The sequence below is a fragment of the Periplaneta americana genome, chromosome 6 (genome assembly GCF_040183065.1).
Source record: "Periplaneta americana isolate PAMFEO1 chromosome 6, P.americana_PAMFEO1_priV1, whole genome shotgun sequence".
In the NCBI taxonomy this organism is placed as follows: Eukaryota; Metazoa; Arthropoda; class Insecta; order Blattodea; family Blattidae; genus Periplaneta; species Periplaneta americana.
In genome coordinates this window covers 151,445,369-151,470,836 of record NC_091122.1, presented here as the reverse complement: position 1 = coordinate 151,470,836, position 25,468 = coordinate 151,445,369, and the positions used below count along the sequence as shown (strand labels likewise).

At 35.3% G+C, this 25,468-nt stretch overlaps 1 protein-coding gene across 3 annotated transcripts in view; it reads left to right on the top strand.

Annotated features, from left to right (window-relative positions):
• The window catches only part of LOC138701932 (IDLSRF-like peptide), a 445,082-nt gene that overhangs the window by 407,932 nt on the left and 11,682 nt on the right, over positions 1 to 25,468 (top strand). The window lies entirely within an intron of this gene.

Below are 25,468 nucleotides of genomic sequence, written 5' to 3'. Positions count from 1 at the left end.
CAACTTAAGAGAATATATCCTCGTTTACTGCAACGCTGGTAATTGCATCAATGATGACGAGGACTAAACTTGCAAGGTATGTGCTACAGTACGTTATTTTTCTTTTCCTTCTGACTGTACGGAGATACAGTAGCATGTTGACGTCGTCTGTTTACATTTAAAACCTGTTCAGCCAATGGTCTGAATGAAAAAATGTAACATATAGTAAATGTGCACCTATATTCAACGATAAGTCATCCCGCATCCACTGTCTAGCTATAAATCTTAATACATCCGCAATTACTACAGCTTACAGGTAAAGGACAGAGATTTAAAAAGTTCCAGGAAGAACTTGCACACGAAGATCCTGCTTCGAAATTACAGGTTGTGATTTTCGGAGTCAGACTTCACTACAACTACGGTTCTGCAAATCATATGGACGGCTTCTTTGTCTTGAGATAGAGTTTTCGAATGTTGGCAGACTAGCAATGCTGTAATGATAGGCCTATCGTGAATATTTCCTTTTCGTGTAATGACAAGACCCATAACTTGCCGTTATTCGCCTCGATTATACGAGAGTAGCGTATCTCATAGAAGAATATCGCTAGTGCTAATAAGCGTAGACCTTTTAGTTCGTCAGAGACTATTCAGAGTGCACCACAGGCGGTGGGGCTACATTGTACCCGTAATATAATAATGATTGAGAATTGTTCAGATGTCACAGGAGAACCGTAGTACACGAAGAAATCTTGAAAGTAGTAAGTATAGTCTCGTCGCTCTAATTTCCGGCAGCCAATCACGTTGCAGATCGGCTACATTTAAACGTGTGCGTCTTGTGATTCGCTGATCAAGACGTTAAGCATTTCCTAAGGCTGGATAAATACTCAATATAATCGCACGCCATTTTGGCTCTTTCGTTAGCTTTCGCAAAAAGCACACGAGGACGTTATTTGTCGCTCAATTATTTGCCGAATTATTATCATAGAAACTACGACATGATAGACTAATGTTTAGCGGTGTGGCAAATATATTCCTCATGTGGTAACTCGGCAAAAAAAAAATGTTATGTTTTATTTAACGACGCTCTCAACTGCAGAGGTTATATCAGCGTCGCCGGATGTGCCAGAATTTTGTCCCGCAGGAGGTAACTCGGCAACGAAAAAACAAAAATGGCGAACGATATTACCTACCTAGACTTTATAGAGCCTTCACTTCCTAAGACGTAAGCAAAGAGGAGGAGTCACGCCTGGAATAATAGCGTCGCGACTATAGCAATAGCGACAACACCCGATAAAAAATTATGGTTTATTTAACGACGCTCGCAACTGCCGAGGTTATATCAGCGTCGCCGATGTGCCGGAATTTTGTCCTGCGACATGAGCCTGTCGCATTTAAGCACACTTGAATGCCATCGACCTGGGCCGGGATCGAACCCGCAACCTCGGACACAGAAGGCCAGCGCTATACAGACTGCACCATCCAGGGCGACCCAATACCCGATATGACACAATTATTGCAACACGTAGCGTTCAGTAACGTACTTATCTTTATCTACCCGAATCTGACATCCTCTGTCAGCAGTTCAGTAGCAAAAATAAGGTAAGAAATAGCTGATTATAGATTGTATTTTGTACTTGGTCTGATTATACACATTTAGCCATTTTTATAAACTTACTTTACGCATTTAAGAATCTCTGCTTTTATAAATATGAAGATCAATATTCCACTTTGAAATACAGTAGTAGAATAAAATAATAATATTGAACTGCCCTTTACGGACTCAGTATATCCTAAAAAAATTAATTTACATATGTAAACATAGATATTAAATTTTAAAGAAGGGAAACAAAGAAAAGGGCGTGAAAAATTACAATTGCTATTAATGTGGCACCATGTGATTAATTAGGATTTGGCAGGATTTTTTTAACACAATTATCACAATTTCATCCCTCAGAGCAAACTGCCGTCGAAATTCTTCGAAAATAGCTGGTATAGTCCCTCAAGCACCTATAAGCAAGCCAAATATCTCAACGTGAATTAAGGCATATTTCAGAGTGAAATAGTTTATTGTAGGCTCATAGATCGACTTCTTCTCAAGGTGTACCTCGGCTGACTGATGACTTCTACTTCAAAACGTATCGTGGGGTCCACAATGATGCCCTGTTTATTGTCAGCATTGTACGCTAAAATATCTACTCGTCTCGTTGACACATTTTCATCTAGACAGGAGATTTCTTCTTCTACTATCCAGCCCTTATTTCTTAATGCGACAGCAGTTTTGGATCTTATAAGTTCACGTCTAGAATTCCTCAAAAGCAATCCCTGTTCACAGAATCCCAAGACGTGTGCTAAAGTTTCAATCTCCGGGCAGCCATTATACAGTACAAGTAACTTTTGAGGCATCCATACACGTTGAGATGTGTATCGATACATATTGCACGAAGTGTGGTCATGGTGGGAGACATCTGGCGGACCTGAGGGATACCATAACACCGGAAATTTTCAGTCATTCCAAGAATGAAAGATGGCGAGACGAATATGAGAGTTTTCAGTGTGGAGGAGGAACTTGTGGATTCCGTGTGGATCCACGATCGGTCACTTACCGGAAAAACTATGAGTAACAATATACCGTGACGTGATGCAACTATTCACTGACAGTCACAGAGAGAAAAAATTGTATTTCCAAGTTTTTCTTTGTGTGTTCGCGCATTGCTAATCGCGGCATTTGCTTTCTTGTTGATTCCATCGGCGATCGATCCACTGACTCGGCGACGGCTACACCTGTAGCTCGCCGACTAGAAGGTTCCACACTTCGCTTCTTTAAAACATTTCGTGGTGAGAGTATTTCTCTTCCATTTCAGCAAGTTATCTATGCTCGGTTGAGTCCTACCAAAACCAGACCTGAAATCCTGCATGATTACACCTCTAAATTCGTCCGCTACATGTCATACGAGTATCATGACAAAATTTTCATCCATAGATTTGTTTTGCAGGAAAAATAAACAGTATAATGGAACCTTATGGCCACTCTGTACAGAGGGTTCCAAATGCAAAATTAAAATAAGCAATCACCTGTCTAACAGCTCTCTGGCGAATTCTGATGTTCAGCAAGGAGATGAACTGTATCTTTTATTTTTTTTAATTTCGTGCTTGCAATGTTGCTCTAGAATAATAAAAAAAGAAAAATTACGAGTATTATGGGGCTTATTTGGTTTCAAACAAATTTAATATATCTGGTTACGCAGACGATATTGTTCTAATAGGGGAAATAGATGAAGATATCAAACAGTTATCCAGAGTTTTGGTCAGTGAATCTAAAGACACCGGTTTAAAAGTCAGCAGCTCTAAAAACCGAACATATGAGCGAGCGTATGAATACACACAGTTAAGGGGTTAGGTACAGCTTAAAGGAATAAAATTTAGGAAATATTCAACTTTTTTTTTTCTTCATTACTGTATCTTGTGCAATAATGAAAATTGGTATGTGTAAAACATTGTCCTTCTGCTTTACGATAAAAATATTTTTACGATTAAAAAAAAAAAATATTTATATTTTTCATTCAAAATTCAAAATTCACTGTGCAGTGATGAAGCGATTCTCTCATAACTCGAAACGTATCCAACATTCTGTGATGCAATTTTTTGTATGTATTTATGCATGTCATATCTGCAATGTGATGCAAAATTACTTCTCTACCTTTGATAGATTGTCTGATAAAAAATAAATTTATTTTTAAAATGGTCAAATATCAGTATTTTCTTCTGACACAAAATAAAAAAAGATATTATTTATTAAGGAATGTAGTTGAAAGAGCATGATATTATAAACTTGAGTTTCAGAAATAAAATAAAAGAGAGAGAACATGAAAAAGTAACAAGTTTATGAGTTATGAGGGAAAGGCTTCATCACTGCACAGTGAACTGTCATCGTTTTGAATTTTGAAAAAAAAAATATATATATATGTGTATATATATATATATTTTTAATCGTTAAAATATTTTTTTTTTGTATAGCAGAAAGACAGTGGTTTAGACATACCAATTTCATTATTGTACAAGATACAGTAATGGAGGAAAAAATGTTGAATATTTCCAAAAAATGTACTGCTGTAAGCTGTACCTAACCCCTTAATATAAACGGATTTCATATAGAAAGTTCGGAATTTCAGAAAGAAGAATTCAAATATCCGGGATGAATCATTAACGAAGAAAATTTGTTTAAGAAGGAAATTCTGGCCCGATAAGATAATTTCTACTACAGTCTCAAAAAATTCTGAGATTCAAACTCCTCTCTACAACATTAAAACTAAGAATCTACAAAACAGTAATGTTAGTTGTGCTTTCATACTCCGCAGAAACGTGGATTCTAACAAAAAAAAATCTACAAAACCTTTTATTGCGTTCGAAAACAAAATACTTAGAAAGATTTTTGGCTGTATTCCAGGAAACCATTCACACTGAATCATGAAAAATAATGAACTAATAAATCTGTATAAAGATCTACAGTGGCACCGGTGAAAAGCTGAAAATTACGATGGCTAGGCCATATTCTACGTTGATACCAGACAAATTTCTCAGAAGGGAATTGGAGAAGAATTCAAGAGAGAAAAGGTCACTCGGCAGACCACGACTGCGATGGAAAGTCCAAGTAGACAACGACCTACAGCTACTAAGAGACCATCAGGTCTAGGGTTACCATCCGTCCGGCAAAAGGAGGGCAGGTCCTCTTTTTTAATAATTTTATCCTATCGGCAGGCATTTTAAAAAATTTGAAATGTCCGGCATTTCGCATTTCAAATAGAATTAATATGAATATTGAATAATATGCGATATTATGCATAGAATATCTCAACAAATGGTGAAAACCTATGAAACAATTTAACTGCTTTCAATGGTTGAAGCTGGAGCACATAAAAAACATAAAATATGATGACCTATTGACATGCATTGAATTCTCACACTCTAAAAAATGTCACTATTCATGATTCTAAGCTATTTTATCAATTTTATTCTTCAGTGTACAAAGATTTTCCAATGAAGTTAATTTGGACAAAGATTTAACTTTAGATAAACAATGGTACAAATTCTTCAATTCCAATAGTTCTGCGAGCACTGAAAGTTTCTCAGAACTCTTAAAAATATGTCAATCCTATTTATTTATCCCAAGTCACAATGGAAGTGCTGAGAGAGTATTTTCCCTAATATCTGCTCAATGGACAAAGGAACAAAATCGTATGCTAACGGAGACAGTCAGAGGTATCATCATAGCGAAATATAATTTCAAGGACGTCCTGTGAACAGTTCCATAGTTATTTGTTACAAGATATAAGTTTGTCTCTTCAGGCTCTTGTCCACAAAGTGGGCTCCACCTATAAGTAGGGTACAGATGTAATACTGATCCAGCAACTAGTGAGAAAATTGATTAAGGTGGGCCATTGTTTTTATCTTTAATTTTGTTCATACCAATTTTTAAAAAGTCCTCCTTTTCAGCAATGTCTTCTTAGTTTAGATCCTATGTCTCCCTATAGAATTTCTTCTCATGGTAACCCTAATCAGGACGCAACAGAAGATAGAAATCTCTGGAGACCTTTAGTGAATGAGATCAAGAACAGTCTTCGTTTCGAGTATCCACAAACTTATTGATTGTTTCAAATCTTTTCAACAGTTGTATACGATATAAGTTTATGTAAATGGGTTTGGTGTGGCTGTGATGTTTTGTTTTCCAACTTCCAAAAAAACTTGAAAACTATGTAGGCCCATGAACGTGATATCCCAAAAGAGTTTTCCTAACATTTTAAAACCAAACCTATTCGTCACTGGAGTTGAAACCGTCAGTAAGTAAACAAGCTACTACCATCTGCACTACAACTAAATCACATATTCTTATACAAATCTTGAAATAGGTTATTTATTGCTGACGCAAAACCAAATCTGTTAGAGACAGCTGAACTTTCTTGGAATTGTTTGTATTGTCGTAAAGTCATGACGTCATTTAAACTCTTATCAATGGCCTGTAAAGTCATAACAACTTAAGTTTAATTACCATTATAGCGCGGCTATGTCCCCAATCTGGCAGTGCGTGTGTGTTTTTGCGTGCTTTGAATTGTGCCCCATGTTAACCTGCTTCAGAAAGACTGGCATAAGAAAATGTAAAGCAAATTTAGTTTGCTTTAAAATTACAATATGGGTCACTCTTACAAATGAATATAATCTCAAAATAACTTTATTTTCTAGTTTTGGATTTTTTTAACCAATCTGATTTAGATCTTTGAATACAATAAACAATCCAGATTTAAAGCCTGAAAGTTGTTTGACGTTCATGGTAAAGGCAGATTTTACTACGAAGATAATCTTTTCCTATCAAACCAGTTACCTCAGTCTTACGAATTGAAATTTCCATATTCTTCATAAATAAGTTTCAATAGAACGGCCGAACATTAGCGTCCATCTTCAGAATCGCAAAAATAATGCCACATTATCTGATTGATTCTCTGCCAATGGAATGGAGCTTTTAGAACTTACACAATAAAAAAATACTGTAATATTATAAGAACTAGCCGTACCCGTGCGCTCCGCTGCACCCGTTAGAAATAAATATAAAGTAATTACATAATTAAAATAGGACATTTGATCCAGGGAACATTCGTATTTGATAGAAGGATAAATCGTTTAATATGTCATTTAATTTAAATTGTATTTAAATAATTAAAATGCGATCATTTTGATTCAGAGACCACTCACTTGGTGCAATGACAATTCCTTTAACATGTTTCTTAATTGTTATTACATGCAACCATAGTTTAATGAAGATTGACATATCATTTAGTTTTAATGTGTATACTTTATATTACTTGCTATATGTTTCCATTGAATTATGGTAATAACTTAATTTTAACCCTTGTTTTCTACGTCTTCAGTAAATGGCGCTTGGCCCACTATGGTTCTGAATCCTTCAAATAACTTAAATAGTGATACAGCATATTATATAGTGATATGTAATTAATAATAATTATAATTATTTCTTTCGAAAATGTAAGAATTTACAATCTCCTATGTACTATTGCCATGGAATGAATAAATGTGTTTTTTTCTTCCTACTCAAAAATTGTATATTTTGCACGTAGGAGTTACTGCAGTAACAACAACGCTGTAATCTGAGGCGGCGGTGAAAATGTATTGTATTGTTATTTTAAAAGTCTTGTATATCCTTAAATATCAATCCTATCAAAATTTGCATGGAATAAAACTTATCGGATATCATTTTTAACGAAAGATTTGTTTTGTAACATTTTTCACAAAAAGCAATAATAAGCGAGACATTTCGATTTATTTAATTCAGGCCCCCTTATAACCCCCTTTTAAATAACGTATTTTTAATGCCATATAGAATAAAATCTAAGTTACAACGAACTTAATTTATATTCCTATTTTAATCGAAATCCGTTCAGCCATTATCGCGTGAAAAGGTAACAAACATCCAGACAGACAGACAGACTTACAAACAAACATTTCAAAAAAGCGATTTTCGGTAATTATACATGTTATCACCAATTATTTTCGGAAAATTACCAGAAAAATTATGGTTACAGATTTATTATTAGTATAGATTTAAAACTGAACTAATTTTAGAAAACATCCAAAATTACAGAACCAAATGGAGATCTCATGCTCTTCGAATGATTTCTGAAATAATACACTGCCAAATGCTAAGTTACCATGCACGATGAAAACGTTCTTTGGGCCTTCTAATACTGTGGAATGAGGCCATTACAGGCCATTAGGCCTACTACATCAAAAGAAGAATAATCACTGCCAATTTTATTTCCTATAATACTGTATATAACCTTTTTTTTTAATTTCCTCCAGCGTGCTCAAATTCAGCAATAAGCATTTTATGCATACGGTATCAATTGCGATTCGATTATAAAGTTGTTACAATTTATCATTTTTTAACCAAAGAACAATAATACGTATTTTTTTAGATATATTTATCGGCAATAGAGTTAGAAGGTGCCCAAACGAGGAATGATATAAAGTCACTTACTTTGTCAAATAACTCCTATTTATAGCAATAAATTGCAGATATATTAGTAGTAGTAGTAGTATTTATTTATTTAACCTGGTAGAGATAAGGCGGCTAGGGGATTACAACTATAATATGAACAATAAAATTACAATTAATATTAAATTTACAATTACACTTACAATAAAAATTAAAGTATGAGAGATTACCTGATTAATGAAAGCTAGACATTTTATCATATAAATTAAGAACAAAGAATATTTGTATTTACTGAATTACAAATTAAACCTAGAATAACAAAATTCTATAGTGATGAAATTACCGGATATTGAAATATTTTGTGATATATTAAGAGAACTATTTAAAAGAAACCATGTCTGAACGAGTATCAATTACTGACCAAGTGCCTAGTGAGTTTGCGTTTGAATTGAGTTTTATTACGACAGCCCCTGATGCTAGCAGGTAGCGAATTCCAAAGTCTTGGCAGGGCTATTGTGAAAGAGGATGAGTATGAAAAGGTGCGATGGGATATTACAAAATTTCTGAAAAAAAAAATCGATTTTAAAAACGAAAAACCACATGCCATTTCGGCGTGTTATGTGTAACTTTTGTCTATTTTTATTTTCAATCTTTTCACTTTTCTAATCAATTTCCCTAAGAAGATACCATACATGCAACAGTGAAATAGACACTACGTCACAAGTATCCATTACGTTTCAGAAATGTTGAAAACATATAGTTTCATTAAAATTTCAAAACATATTTTTACAATAATGCTATACTCTACAGTTTATATAACGATCAAGTAAAAACGTTGAAGTTTATGTTTTTATGTAGCCTATTCATATGTTCTTCCATAATAAACATTTTGCCATCAGCTATTTTTATACAGGACTAGTAGCCCTATTTTTGCTCTAAGCTCCATTCCATAAAGAGAGACAAAACTATACGTATTTCCATTTCTGCATAGCTGTTTCATTTGTTTTTGTTTACCTTGGAAACGATAACAAACACGAACCTTTTTACTTCTCAACAGGCCAAATGGTTTTGGTTTGGTCCATTTACGTATATAACAGGAAAGCGAGACGCTCTTTATATGAATAATACAGGAAGATACTTTTTTACTTTAAGCTTTTAAGAAACCCGGAGCTTCATTACCGCCCTCACATAAGCCCGCCATCGGTCCCTATCCTGAGCAACATTAATCCAGTCTCTAAAATCATATCCCACCTCCCTCAAATCCATTTTAATATTATCCTCCCATCTACGTCTCGGCCTCCCCAAAAGTATTTTTCCCTCCGGCCTTCCAACTAACACACTACATACATTTCTGGATTCGTCCATACGTGCTACATGCTCTGCTCATCTCAAACGTCTGGATTTAATATTCCTAATTATGTCAGGTGAAGAATACAATGTGGTTGCTCTGCGTTGTGTAACTTTCTCCATTCTCCTGTAACTTCATCTCTCTTAGCCCCAAATATTTTCCTAAGAACCTTATTCTCAAGAATTAAAGTTTTAATTTTAATGCTCATTTTTCACAAGTTTGATTTTTTTATTCAAAATAAATATTTTCTCAACTTTTTTAACAGAAAAGTGAAATTTTCAGATATAGGCCTATCTATTTAGTAGCCGTACAGAATGTTTTCGTAAATATAATAAACCGTAAATACGTATTACTGAAGATAGTGCATTGAAAATTTTGAAAATATTCGCATGGAAATTGTTTGTAAGGAAATGAATTAACAAAGCAACTACTGTTACATCATAAGCAAAAGATACGTGGCCATGTGTTGTAAAAATGTCAGCTCTATAGCTTCAGCAGATTTCGAGAAAATAATTTAATATTCTGATGATAGGAAGTTGCTCACCAATATCACCTTAAAAGCATAATGCGATAAGAGTTTTGTTATGGAACATTAGTTACACTTAAAACATATACAGTACCTGGGTAACTTTGCTTTGTACTGTAACATTGTTTTGATTAGTTTATTGATTACTTTTGTAAGGCTAAGGATACCATCAATATAAATTCCAACTTATCATGTCATACTCAGTCTCTTTTTTGGGAATATCACTTTCTTTATGAATTATGTGTTTCATCCACTTAGTACAGTATAGTTGTACTACTATGGAATTTATGTGAATATTCCTTCTTAACTCTTTATTATTTTATTAACATTTAAAATACAACTGCAATATTAAGAAATTGGTATTAGTACTTCTGTTTTACAGACAATATAGATAATATCAAACAGAAAGAAGTCATATAAAAATAACGACATAAAATTTCACGTTCCGTTTGAAGTTTTTGCACCACTGTTTTCTTAATCCAACAGGCTGCTTATTCATATACACAACCCTTCCTCTTTCCATACTAAGCGCTTGATACCCGCGCACGACGTTAAGGCCAGAAAAATGCGCTTGCTTTGACATCACTGCCCTAGTGTGTAGTTTATAAGAGAAGTCATCTAGCTGCTATTCACTAATGTGTAGTATGGAATTGAGTTTTGAGACACGGCCTCAATATGACAAGATTTTACTATAGTTCACTTCTAGTTCAAAACTGACTTCCTTATAGCAGGCCTACGGCATCACGAAATATAACGCAGCAAACATTCTAGACCCAGAACATGCGATGCCCGTCACATTCCAGTTCCGACAAGTGATTGGCACCGTGTCATATATCGCATACACGGTAAGGAATTATCAGGAAGAAATATCAAAGTTACATTGCATTCTGTTCAGAATAATTACTTCCTTGACAACAAAAAGCTTCTGGCATTAATATAGCCTAGTCTCGGACTGGGAAAATCGTTTTACACTTTAAAAATTTCATGATAGATAACAGTTGTTTTCGGATAACTTATCATTATGTAATGAACAGAAACTGTTCGTTGGAAAATACTGGGAATTGCTAATATGTGAAAAGCTAAATTTTTCCGTAAAAATTAAAATAACGATTATGAAAATTAAATAAAAAAACCTTAGCAAAAGACATAATATAATAGTAGAATGTAATTATATTTCAGTTTGAGTTAGTTATTTTGGTTCACAAGATCTTTCACGTAGGTACAGAGTAATCGAAAAGTACATAGACCTCTGTCGTCTATAAAGACTTTACGACTTTAAATGCTTATTACTAGTCAGTGGATGCGGGATGACGTATCTTTGAATGTAGGTGCACATTTACTATATGTTACATTTTTCATTCAGACCACTGGCTCAACAGGTTTTAAACGTAAACAGACGACGTCAACATGCTACTGTATCTCCGTACAGTCAGAAGGAAATGAAAAATAACGTAGCCCTACTGTAGTAGTGTAGCACATACCTTGCAAGTTTAGTCCTCGTCTTCATTGATGCAATTACCAGCGTTTCAGTAAACGACGATATATTCTCGTAAGTTGTCGAAGCTGAATCGTCTTCGTCTATCGCTTAAACAGTTTTTGTATCAAGAGAATTTCTGAAGAAAAACTCTAAAATGGGGATCACTGAATTTCTTTAGAGGAATATTTTTGCACTGAGCATCATGTTGCACGTGTCGCTTAGACCCGCACAACTAAATGATGATGATGATGATGATGATGATTTCTCAGATTTCATATCAACGCATTTCCTGTGCGATGTACTGTTGCAGTGTTTCTCTATAGCCTGAGTTGTTCTCGTTTTTATTTCAATTTTACATACATTACACACGATATTGTCTTCGTTAATACATAAAATGTCACTCTCATACTTCTTAATTGCACTTCGTATCTCTAAGCGAATTTAATGTTTTGACTTCGACATTATAAATGGATCAGCACTACATATTCAACGCGTACTAAATACTTGAGCAGGATAACACAACTGCACACATTGCGTTGCAATGTTACTATGAACAGACCGGGGTTCCTTCGTTATGTACGCTGCTGTACTCGCCAGGTACACAAAAGACGGACGGCGCGGCACGTGCCATATACTCCGATACGAAACAGCTTCACTTTTCCTTAAGTCATCCCGCATCCACTGTCTACTTATTGCGAATCCGCATGTTCTCTTACATGGTCTCTGCACTTACGGATGCATCTCCAGATCTGTTTTCTCATTTCCCTTGATATTTGTGGCGTCACTCAGCTGTCATATTTGAATTTAAAACAGCGCGAAGAAGTATGCAACTTCTTCGCCATTACCCAAAGAGTGGAGGAAAAAGGAAAGTTATGTGGTATTCGTCAAAATTATAAAGACCTGAACTTTTTGTCCAGGAGAGTCCAAATCAAGATACTGAACAAAATCTACCTCACGTTATGATTTGGGCAGTGGTAACACATTGACTGCCTGCACCATATTTTTCGATGGCCGGTGAACTTTCCTTCACTTGACATGATCATCACGAAGCCCAAATCTCACCACGCCAGACAGTTCTCTTCTGCGAATCATAAAGCAGCAGCGCCGCAAAAGGCGCTACGTTTCAAATGCTGAATTGAAGAATGCTGTGAGCAATATTTTCACGACTGTCAGGCGTATGAAAATGAGAAAATAGACCTGGAGACGCATTCGTCTGAGCAAAAACCATGGAAGAGTACACGCGGATGTTTTGGATCCTCAATAATCAAGTAATAGTAATATGTGTTACAAGAGCGGTATGTTGATGTTTTCATGTCCGAGGAAAAGATTGAAAAAGCGAAACGTAGTTGAGCTTTTTTAATTTCCGAGAACATGAAAACAAACATACCGCTCGTGTATCGTACATTATTTTGTGCGAAGATCGTTTATTACATACCTGAAAGAGGAATTTCTAATTAGTTGCAATAAAATCTCCATCTTGGTTTCTGTTCAATGACGGCAACTTTGGGAAACAAATATATCTATCTTCAACATTGTTCCTATAAAATGTTTTCTTTGTTTACTATACTCCAGCAGGCCGTGATATACGTCTGTCTTTTTTTTCCCCCCATTCTAAGATCAGTCTGGAATCTTGTTGATTTTTTCACGGCTTCCTTAATGTTACTTGCATTACAAATGCAGTAACTTTTGTGGTGTTGTACAGTTTACTTAATTTTTGCAAATATTTAAAAACAATAATTAACAGTGCAATTTAGGTGAAATTGCAATGGTAAGTTTCCAATTTATAATTATTACTATATCGAACGTCTTTAAAAATAATATGTTAAAAGCCTAAAGCAGTAAAATGAATATGGCGCTTAAGCGGTAAGAATAGGGAAATTGTTATATGTGTTACGTTGGGAATACTGAATGTGGTATTTCACACTTACCGCGTATTGGTTGTGTGCGGAAAGCAAGCAAATACTCACGATCTCGCACAAAATCATTTTAAATCTATACAGATGACAGGTGTATACAGACTTTTCGCCCATACCGCACTCTTCACTTCACAATTTAAATTGATCTAGATGAAGTTGAGTGAAATTCAAAACCTCGTTCTTCGATCTCTAGATGCAAACAATATTCCAATTTGCATGGGATGAATTTAGATCCATGTAATATATAGTATAGACTATTTATTGGTATGTATATCATTTTGTTCTTATTATTTTTATTCATTTGTATCGTTTGTACAGATATTAATTTAATTATTCTCGTTTATCATTATTTTATATCCTTCGTTTCTTCTGTCTTTGTATTGTGCTGAACTATGATTCTGCTGTTTTCCAGCACACAAATATTAATAACATATTTATTATTACTATTATTATTATTATTATTATTATTACTTACAAATGCCTTTTAAGGAACACGCAGGTTCATTGCCGCCCTCACATAAGCCCGCAATCGGTCCTATCCTGTGCAAGATTAATCCAATCTTCATCATTATGTCCCACCTCCCTCAAATTCATTTTAATATTATACTCTCATCTACGTCTCGGCCTTTCTAAAGGTCTTTTTCCCCCAGCCTCCCAACTAACACTCTAAATGCATTTCTGGATTCGCCCATATGTGCTACATGCCCTGTCCATCTCAAACGTCAGGTGAAGAATACAATGCGTGCAGTTCTGAGTTGTGTAACTTCCTCCATTCTCCTGCAACTTGAACCCTCTTAGCCTCAAATATTTTCCTAAGAACCTTATTCTCACACACCCTTAATCTATGTTCCTCTCTCAAAGTGAGAGTCCAAGTTCATAACCATAAAGAGCAACCGGTAATATAAATGTTTTATAAATTCTAACTTCCAGATTTTTTGACAGCAGACTACATGACAAAAGCTTCTCAACCGAATAATAACAGGCATTTCCCATATTTATTCTGCGTTTAATTTCCTCCCGAGTGTCATTTATATTTGTTACTGTTGCTCCAAGGCATTTGAATTTTTCCACCTCTTCGAAGGATAAATTTCCAGTTTTTATATTTCCATTTCGTACAATATTCTGGTCACGAGACATAATCATATACTTTGTCTTTTCGGTTATTGTGTGGTTTCGGAACATGCTGTTTTTTTTACGGAGATGGGTTGTTAGCCCTTCACCCAACCCCCAAGCTGGAGGACCACATCCAGTGCTACAATTTATAAATATTCAGTGTTTGTTTTTGGGAGTATTTTGTACGTATTAAGGGAATAGTTGCTTGCATATTAAATGTTTTTTTGTAGAAAATGACTTTGCTAACTCTAACTGAAACAGAAAACTTTTAAACGTTGTTGCATTGGAATCCTAAAAGATAGGATTCTATCCTCCACTAACTTGCATTTTCCCTACAGCCATACAATAGTTATTTCAATATCGTTCCTTATCATTCAATTGTCGCTGAACTCCTGACTAATATGATAATTTCAGATAGTACGGTTCTCCGATGCTGAGAGGGATTTAAGGGCTTGTAGTTCAGTTCCTAGAGTTTATCACGTACGGGAATGACATCTATCCGTCAGGGTTGAGACAGAATGGCCCGCCTATCAGCATCAGATTCACGAATACCATTCAGGCCATCTGTCGGACTGGAAAAATCATCGCATGTAGTACGCACAATGTAAGACTAATGCCCGGTTTCTGAAAAGACAGTTACCTGTACATACAGAATTACCTAAGATTTAATGCGCTGATATGATTGAAACGAGTTTCTGAAACAACAGTTATCGTCATCTTTACAGTTATCTGTGCTTCAACTGGTAACTGTGCCTCGGCCTGTAGTTACCTGGCTGTTAGTACTGATTCGAACAAATACCGACATGCAGCGCTACTGCATTACTGTTTCTTAAACTATAATAACAGATATCAAATAATAACATAAACTGGAATTAATTAATTTACTATATTATCGGTATAATTAAAAAAAATTGGCGTTTTATTTACGTAACTTACGGTAAATGTTCTACTTTCTATGACATATTAGGATAATAATGTGTTTGTAAAAACAATTTCGAATATCTGAAGCTTAATTTTCTTCATAAACTTCAGATTCTATGTCGTCAGTCAAGGAATATTTTATTCTTGGGTGTTCTACCGATGCCAATGGTATTTCGGTCTCCGAAAAGTCCATTTGAACACATGAAAGCATTCATATGGACGAATGTAACATATTTTACAATACTAATATGGCTGCCATAGTCACCACAGCTAACTGCGGTTGCTGTTTTGTAGCAGAAATTACATCTAGCCCTCTCTCCACTAGTATTATTCACCTCGATTGTCACGCCAAATAACAACAATGATTACCTTTTTAATCATATTACGATTGAGATGGAAGTTTATCACACGGTTCTTTAATTAAAAAGCCTTGTATCTACTAGAACAGATTTAATTGTCATATTACTGCTGAAAACTTCTGCAAATAAAAATAACTATAAATAACTAAAAAAATTACTAACAAAATACTAGTGGAGACATCTATGGGGAACAAGAGATACTGAACTTGAAGTTACCTCAACTGTTAGTTACAAGATCTGATAAACCTACATTTAACTTTTCGGAAACTCATGAAAGTTATCAGTGCAGTTAAATTTATAAGTGCAGTTAAGTAACTGACAGTTAAGGGGAGAGGATGGTATGTTTTTAAACTTTTTTTCCTATTTAGTGTAAAATATTAATTTTTTGCATGCAGAGAGCTCATAGCTGTAGCAACTCAAATATAAATTTAAAAAATATATATATTTGGGGCCCAGATTTGAAAAAAAAAAAAAAAAAAGATATACCCAATGCAGGATTTTAGTAAAACCGATATATCTGAACCATTTTTAAAGATAGATTCAAACAGTTTTCTGCAATGTACTTGTAAAAGCATGCTCTACAAACTGCCTGTAACAGAATTTTGATATTAGTCCCTACGTTTGTAAAATAAACAATTAAAATTTAATAACACTTCTTTTATTTCCTTTCTTGCAAACAAACGGACATATTTTTAAAATGAAATCAATTTAAAAACTTCTGTTACAGATAAAAGTTTCCTAATAGGCTAAAGACTGTGTGTTCTAAATTTCATACATGTATCTTTAATGGTTCAGAAATTATATCCATTTTTGTCTGGCAATGTGGCAAAAAAATGAAGTTACAGGAAACAACGATAAAAGGGGGCGTGTGATTTAAAAATCCATAGCGCAGGAAGTTTAAAAGTGGCGTCTCAACATCCGCTAAGGGCACAAATACCCACAAAATGTTATGCAAGGTATTCCACACATATCACAGAGTATTCTAAAGAAACGATATTTCTTTTTTGAAAATTTACTTATTTTTCAACAAAAATATCGTCCTCTCCCTTTAACTGAGGTGTACGAGAAACCGGGCATAAGTTCATAGATTCTTCCGTATCCGGTCACGGAAATGCTAGGAAATGAGCCAGATATTTGAATTTCAGTATTTCCTGCCTACCTACGAGTGTACTCAGCGTTTTATCTAAGTTTTTTAAAAGGAAAGCAGCTACCACAAGGAGTAGGCGGATTCCTACATAGAAGCTTACTGAACTTCGGAGACATAATTACCACGCGATTCTAAAGCGAACAATTCTGCTCTATGAAAGGAAATGGCTGGACGGGACAGACGATCGATAAGTGCGTGGCGTGAGACAACTGTTTTCAATCCATCAACTGCACACGCCCAGACTCCGTGCAACACGCGGCCAAGTCCACCATGTCCCCGTCTTCCTATTTACAAGCCTGTGCCATTCGCGACTTGCTGTGAATATATTATTCCTACATTTTTTAAAACACACTAATTTAATTATTAATTCTAAGACAGCCATGCACACTACGGAGAAGTGCAACGGAACTGTGAAAGCCATTCCTTTTCGCTTACAGCGCCTTATAAACAAACACACATAGCCACTGTACATCAGTGATGGATTTCAGGTGGCTAGCGACAGCCGAAAGTTCGTAAAAGCTATGGTGCATGTCTTATACAATCCGTCACTGAGCAATGCTTTCCTTCTTGTCCACTCGCCTCAGCCGGGGAAGCTGGAGTGGGAATCTCTATGTTAATATTATATTTTATAATTTCATTGCAGTTGTAATTAAAATGTGTCTCAGTGAAACGTACAGCAGAGTCCGTATAAGTCAGTTTCTGTCAGAAGCGTTTCCATTCCACTGCGGGCTAAAGCAAGGAGATGCACTATCACCTTTACTTTTTAACTTCGCTTTAGAATATGCCATTAGGAAAGTTCAGGATAATACAGAGGGTTTGGAATTGAACGGATCACATCAGCTGCTTGTCTATACGGATGACGTGAATATGTTAGGAGTAAATCCACAAACAATTAGTAAAAATACGGGAATTTTACTTAAAGCAAGTAAAGAGATAGGTTTGGGAGTAAATCCCGAAGAGACAAAGTATATGATTATGCCTTGTGACGAGAATATTGTACGAAATGGAAATATAAAAATTGGAAATTTATCCTTTGAAGAGGTGGAAAAATTCAAATACCTAGGAGCAACAGTAACAAATGAGGGGGTCAGAAGCAAAGGGATACAAGTGACATTTCTAAGAACATGAGTTAAGTGCACCCAGGGCAAGCTAAACATTTAAAATTTTAGTGGCAGAGGGATACATCTTTTAACCACATCATACACTAAAATTGAAATAAAAAATTTTACGGAATTTACGAAATCTTAAGCACTTTCAACCACATTTTCTCAAAAATGACTTAAGTGCACTTATATCCCTTTGCTTCTGACCCCCTCAAATATAAATGATACTCGGGAGGAATTTAAACACAGAATAAAAATGGGAAATGCCTATTATTATTCGGTTGAGAAGCTTTTATCATCCAGTCTGCTGTCAAAAAATCTGAAAGTTAGAATTTATAAAACAGTTATATTACCGGTTGTTCTTTATGGTTGTGAAACTTGGACTCTCACTTTGAGAGAGGAACATAGGTTAAGGGTGTTTGAAAATAAGGTGCTTAGGAAAATATTTGGGGCTAAGAAGGATGAAGTTACAGGAGAATGGAGAAAGTTACACAACACAGAACTACACGCATTGTGTTCTTCACCTGACATAATTAGGAACATTAAATCCAGACGTTTGAGATGGGCAGGGCATGTAGCACGTATGAAAGAATACAGAAATGTATATAGTGTGTTAGTTTGGAGGCGGGAGGGAAAAAGACATTTGGGGAGGCCGAGACGTAGATGGGAAGATAATATTAAAATGGATCTGAGGGAGGTGGAATATGATGATATACTGTAGACTGGATTAATCTTTTTGAGGATAGGGAGCAATGGCGGGCTCATGTGAGGGCGGCAATGAACCTCCGGGTTCCTTAAAAGCCAGTAAGTAAGTATTGTAGCCTAATTGTAATTTTAATTTTAGTTCCTATTTTATTTTATTTTCTGTATTCCTTTTATATTAATCATATATCTGAACAGCGACCGAACACAAGCGCTGCAGATTCGGTCATCAAATTTTGTTAATATTACTGTATCCTCTTTTTATATTTATTGTGTTATTTTATTTCTAGCCTATTTCTATTGTTGTAATTATATTCCGTAGTCTGATGTATTAGTCTGTATTATACGTGGTATGTTCAGTTCTGTATATTATATAAAATTTGTACGTAAAAAAATTGTACGTATGACTGTGTAATGAATATATTTAAAAGTTATCAAGTGTTTCTTCACCTCGACGTCTTTCGTATGTGACATATTCGCATTACTCCTCAATTTACTAATATAAAAATACAATTTTTTTATAGAATTCAGTGCCTGTGTTCACAGTAATTATTATGTAGATCTACGTTAAACTTCGTCCTAGTAAAAGCTTTTCCTTCCATTTTCCAAAGCCATTCTGGTTTGCTCTAAATAACAAATAGGCTAATTACTGATGCATGAAAGCTGTGTTAAATAGGTCTTCCATTCTGTATTAAATGTCCAAACAAAATTTTTAAGAATTTGTTTTCTTGTGTTCTTGATTGCTTTACAATTAAGCAACACGCTTAGAACCTCGTTACAAATGACTGATCGAGAGAGTTAAGAATGCCCCTCTGACGTCAGCGAGAGCGAGGTCAAGCGTCAGTGTAAAAAAAAAAGTGTTTTAACGTTAATACATGCAGGCTTATAAATACAGTGTGCGTCGTTTATTTTGCATTACGTCTACTGTTGTATACGCGATTGTATCGTAAATGTGTAGCACAGAACGCAAAGGAAACGAAGTGATTGAAACAGCATTCGTAATCTCACTATGTAAATTCGTCTTCATGTTGAAACAACATCCGTCCTCTTGTTAAAGATTGGTGAAGCACGTTGACGAAATTTAACAAGAAACACATTCCGTTTACGAAAAAATACAGGACACATTCGCGAAGTGATTCTACTGGTTATGTGAAAGGTAGCAAGTGGATTTTATTTCTCAGTTTTAAAGGGCTCAGGTGCGTAAAAGCAATGGTTTATATCGTCGGTTTAAAAGCAAAACACATTAAGTAAAAAATACTGCTTCTGAGAAAAAGGCGTATAGCGAATCGGGTGGAGATGACTATCGGGGGAAGATGCTTATTTCTTTGTAGTTTCTCATTCTTCCAAAAGAGAACGCCACGCGCATGTCTTCACGACCGCTGAGACAGTTGAATGTCTGTGGATGGAAGCTAACTCATTTTGCCACGTGTTCTTGTAGTGAAAAGAAGAAAAGCTAGAAAACAGCTCATTTTTCTGCTATAAAATAATTGCAAAGATATGTTAAAATTTTAATACATCCTTGAATTCGTAATAACTGTCAAACCTTTGTAATGGATATTGTAGTAAAGATTTTAAAGTTCGTATTGTTAACAACCAACGACCTTGTTCCGTCATCTTAGGTTGCGTCACAACACTAGGCACCTTATCTCGTTACTTTGGGAAGATGCCCACTTCCTTTCGGGGTAAGTTGCTAACTTGTTGCAAGAGTTTTATTTTTTGTTTTAATGCAGGAAATGCGAAAACATTACGTATGATCCTCTGATAGAAGTCAGTGAATTGAGGACAGTCTTCAACTTGCGATGGAACATGTTAGAACAGGAGATATGAACTGTTTTACAGCATCGCAATCATGCGGGATTCCTTACCGCACACTTAAAAAAGAATGATGACAAAAAATGTACTGGATTGAATTCATTGTGTGCAAGAAGTGATTTCACGAGTCTTGCACACGGCAATAAGATATGTGCAATGACTGAGTTGCTAAGTAGTGATAAACGAGTGAAAAAGTGTCCATGAGCTTTATATTAAGTCAATTTTGTTATATACATGTATCAAACCAAGTTCAGATAAAATACATATATCAGTAAATGTGTTAATAGCATTTGCCATCTTACCCGAGTATCGGGGAAAGATGCCTACAGTGCAGGTAAGAAGAAAATCTGTATCTATAAACAAGGTAATTAATGTTTCTGTTTTGCACCAAAAATATAGTTTCAATATACCTTCCAGATTTTTATATTCCAATATGAAATTCAAAACTAAATGAACAGTACCTTAAATTTTCAATCAAAGAAAAAGTGAGGCATCTTCCCTCGATCCACTCTATATCGCACCCTTAAAATAATACTGTCGCAACTACCAAAAGTTAGTTTTGAGTAAATGTAAGATAAACCGTTCAAAGTCGTATGAAAACTCAGGATGGCCAAGTATGAGTATGCGCTTGAACTTACAGATATGACAGTTCTACAGTAATTCCGGGAAAACTAGGAATCCCAATGAAAAAGTTTTTTTTTTTTTCAGAAATATTTGTTTATTATTAGTGTAAGGCTCTAAATTTAAATATTCTAATGTTTTATTTTCAAAAGAAAAATATTTTACAAGTTCTAAGAGTATTTAATCTATAAGTGGTCTTCGCTGGGCAATAAATACTATTTTGATCTCCTAAAGTTTGCAACACTTACACATAAAGAGATCACATGTTAGGGGAGAGTCGGGTAGTATCGGACATCGGATAGTATCGGACAGTGCGTTTTTTTTCATCTACCACCATATGGTAGTACCTGAATGACATGGTTACGTTTCTCTATGCGACTTTACTGAAACGTAACCATGTCAATCAGGTACTATCATCGTGTGGTAGATGAAAGAAACTCACTGTCCGATATTACCCGATGTCCGATACTACCCGACTCTCCCCTAATATATGTTTTTGAAGGAGCTATTGTTGAAATATTTTGAGAGTCTGCACTGTTAATTCCAGAGCTCCAGAATCAAAGAACTTTTTACTCTGTACTATATTCATTCTGCCATTTATTTTCAGTAGATTTTCTTACAGTTCAAGTGAATATTTTGACTTAGAAATGTCACAGTTGTTTTGAAACTGAAAAAATGAAGGACATTAACTCATCTGTAACATCCGTGACACGGAAGAAATAGCTATAAAATATTTACCAATTATGTTTCTGTGAACTAATTTGTTTCTATGAAATTTGCTTAGCTTTCACATGGATACTATGGGAATGAGGTAGAGACCTGAGTTTTACACTATTTGTTAATAAGGTGTGAAGTGAGTTCACAAATCTTGTAACGTCCATGGCAGAACCTTTTCTTTATTTTCTGCAATAATAATAATAATAATAATAATAATAATAATAATAATAATAATAATAATAATAATAATAATGGTATTCAACAACTTTTTTCTGTAAACTGATACTGATCTTCTAAATTGATTCTAATAATAAAAGTTGAAAAAGTCGCTTCATTTTCAATATATTACAGAGTCTGAAAATATTAAAAATGTAACATCTGTGACAACTGGAGTGGCTGATTACTGTTTGAAACAAGATTAAATAAAGATTACAAAAGTGCCTAAAATCAAAATTCAATTTTTTAGTTCTGAAAGTATTACTCTAGGGGTGTGATATATTGTACATAATGTATGTGTATGAACTTAGAATTTGAAAATTAAATACACGTAAAGAGATGCAACTTACTAAAAATAATATTTTAAGGGTTCAGTTTCACCAGAACTTTCAAACGCATATTTCTCAGAAGTAATATTTTTGACTTAAAGCGTTATGCTTGTAAACTGACGATGTCACCTCCATAGAAGCAGAAGACCTGAAAGTGTAATATCGTCACTTTGTCTTGCACACTTTTTACAATCACTTATTTTTTTTCTGTTCGGTTATTTATCGATGCTGTATCAATTAGTAAGTTATTTAACGTCGATGGAATTGGAGAGAACGAGATAAGTCGAGATTTTTCCACGTGATTACCTGATATTCACACAAGGTGAGCAAATTAAACGGGCGATTTTCAGATTCGTATCTTTTCGGCTGTAGTCGGGTATTTTAATTGTAATATACAACAATCTATTCTTCATTCCATAGCATTTGTTTATAATGGATCGTTGGAGGGCGAACAATGTGATTTTGCTATTAAAGCATATTACAAAAATGATAGTTTCATTGCTGCACAACGGCGGATATTAAAACATGCTGATAAAGTAAACCGCATGACATTTTGCCAACAATTCTTGGATCTAAATGTTAACGAAGACATTGTCCACAATATGCTGATGAGTAGACAGTGGATGCGGGATGACTTATCGTTGAATTTAGGTGCACATTTACTATATGTTACATTTTTTTCATTCAGACCTTTGGCTCAACAGGTTTTAAACGTAAACAGACGACGTCAACATGCTACTGTATCTCCGTACAATCAGAAGGAAAAGAAAAATAACGTACTGTAGTGGTGTAGCACATACCTTGCAAGTTCAGTCCTCGTCATCATTGATGCAATTACCAGCGTTTCAGTAAACGACGATATATTCTCGTAAGTTGTCGAAGCTGAATCGTCTTCGCCTATCGATTAAACAGTTTTTGTATCGAGAGAATTTCTGAACAAAACTTCTAAAATTGGGATCATTCAATTTCTTTAGAGGAATATTTGCACTGAGCATCATGTTGCACTTGTCGTTTAGACCCGCACAACTAAATGATGATGATGATGATGATGATGAATGATGATGATGATGGTTCCTCACATTTCATTTCAACGCATTTCCTGTGCGATGTACTGTTGCAATGTTTCTCTATAGCCTGAGTTGTTCTGGTTTTTATTTCAATTTTACATACATTACACACGATATTGTCTTCGTTAATACATAAAATGTCACTCTCATACTTCTTAATTGCACTTCGTATCTCTAAGCGAATTTAACGTTTTGACTTCGACATTATGAATGGATCAGCACTACACTATTCAACTCGTACTAAATACTTGAGCAGGATAACACAACTGCACACATTGCGTTGCAATGTTACTATGAACGGACCGGGGTTCCTTCGTTCTGTACGCTGCTGCACTCGCCAGGTACACAAAAGACGGACGGCGCGGCACGTGCCATATACTCTAATACGAAACAACTTCACTTTTCCTCAAGTCATCCCGCATACGCTGTCTGCTGATGAGTGATAAAGCCCATTTACGTCAATAAACAAAACTTTCGATACTGGTCACCAACTAACCCATATGAAATGCATGAGGAACCATTACACAGTGTCAAATCATAGTTGGTGTGCAATGGTGTCATTTGGAACCACCGGTCCTTATTTATTTGAGGACGATAATGGGACATCTGTTACTGTAACATCACAGCGATATGTCCGAATGATTGAAGAATTTTTGTCTCCACAAATTTCCAATAATCCTCTCATCAATACAGACACGTGGTTTCAACAGGACGGTGCGACCAGTCACAATGCTAGACGCTCCATGGAAGCAATCAGACGTTTATTTCCAAACCACATTGTCAGAGATATGGAGACATTTCATGACCTGCGAGATCTCCAGGTCTGACAGCATGCGATTTTTTCTTATGGGAATATTTGAAGGGCATGGTCTTCAAAAATCCACCTCCACAGAATATCGAAGAACTCAAAGAAAAAAATAGCAATGAAGTTGCTGAAATTCCAGTGGACATGTTGCGTCGTGTAATGGAAAACATACAACTTAGACTTGAAGAGCATGTGCAACGAAATGGGTCCCATCTGCGAGGTATAGTGTTCAAAAAATAAGAATTTCATGAGGTAAAGGCAAATGCTATTGTGTACACTTTAAATGTAAAGTGAAAGTTTCGTTTCAAAGTAATCAATGCAATAGGGTAATTGAAGGGGTAACCAGCTATCTAACAAAATCGGAATTTGTGCCAAGGTGAACTCCCACTTAATTAGCCTTGACTTTTAACCTTTGCTTTCCCTTCACGGTAATCTAATCTTAGAAACCTACTAATTGTCACTTATTGCACATACTCATTTGCATTATGAAGTTCAAGGGCGAGTTTCTGAGAAACAAGACTAAAATATTTAACCATTTCTACCTACCCTGTTCAACATCTGCTTGGAGGATTTGATGAAGAAGTGTTTTCTGAACATGAGAGAGGTGCTAGTGGGAGGAAGAAGAATAAAATGTATAAGATTTGCTGATGATATGGCGTTGTTAGCAGAAGAAGACACGATACTAAGTGATATGCTTCTGGAGCTAAGTTAAACCTGTGAGCAGTATGAGATGAAGATAAATGCAAACAAGACGAACACCATGGTTATCGGAAGAGAAATAAAGGATGTAAACGTGGCAAGTCCAAATGAGGCAGTAGAACAAGTGGACAAATTCAAATGCTTGGATGTAACATGAGCTGCTGCGAGGAGGATAGCAATGGCAACGGAATCTTTTAATAGAAAAAGGATCATCTTCTCCAGACTTCTGGAAAAAGAACTAAGGAAGAGACTAGTGAAGTGCTTTGTGTGGATTGTGGTATTGTATGGGGACAGAAACATGGACATTACGACGAAGTGAAGCAAAGCGATTAGAAGTATTTGAAATGTGAATATGGAGAAGAATGGAACGTGTGAAATAGACAGACACAATGAGAAATGAAGATGTATACAAGAAAGAGTGGATAAAAAAAATACTGAAACTGATCGGGAAGAGAAGAAGGAATTAGCTGAGTCACTAACTGAGAAGAAACTTCCCATTGAAGGATGCACCAGAAGTATCGATGAACGGGAGGAATATTCGGAGAAGGATAAGATATCAGAAGATAAAGACATTAAGATATATGTGGATCGTAAACGAAAATAAAAAGA